The sequence below is a fragment of the Terrapene carolina genome, unplaced genomic scaffold (assembly GCF_002925995.2).
Source record: "Terrapene carolina triunguis isolate 2854851 unplaced genomic scaffold, T_m_triunguis-2.0 Scaffold233, whole genome shotgun sequence".
Classification (NCBI taxonomy): domain Eukaryota; kingdom Metazoa; phylum Chordata; order Testudines; family Emydidae; genus Terrapene; species Terrapene triunguis.
In genome coordinates, this window is record NW_020664584.1 from 13,188,224 (window position 1) to 13,188,816 (window position 593).

The window sequence follows — 593 nt, forward strand, 5'->3', positions numbered from 1 at the left end:
GGAGTCCATGCGGAGCCAGGCCACGGAGTGGGGCGGAGCCTGGGGCTGAGTGAGGGGGAGGGAGTCCACGTGGAGCCTGGCCATGGAGTGGGGCATAGCCCGGGGCTGAGTGAGGGGCAGAGAGTCCATGCGGAGCCCAACAATGGAGCAGAGAGGACCTGGGCTCTGACTACGCTGCAAGGAGTCCATGCAGAGCCCTGCCATGGGGCGGGGTGGAGCCCAGTGCTGACTACACTGCAGAGAAGCCACGCGGAGCCTGCCCATGGAGGGGAGGGCAATGCGGCACAGAGCCCAACCTTGTTTGCACTTCAGGGAGTCCACGGAGAACCCTGCCATGGAGCGGGGTGGAGCCCGGTGCTCACTACACTGCAGGGCATCCACGCAGAGCCGGGCAACGGAGTGGACTGGAGCCCGGTACTCACTACACTGCAGGGCGTCCACGGAGAGCCAGGCCATGGAGCAAGGTGGAGCCCAGTGCTAACTACACTGCAGGGCATCCATGTGGAACCCTGCCACGGAGCAGGGTGGAGCCCGGTGCTCACTACGCTGCAGGGTGTTCATGCAGAGCCAGGCCACGGACCGGGGTGGACCCC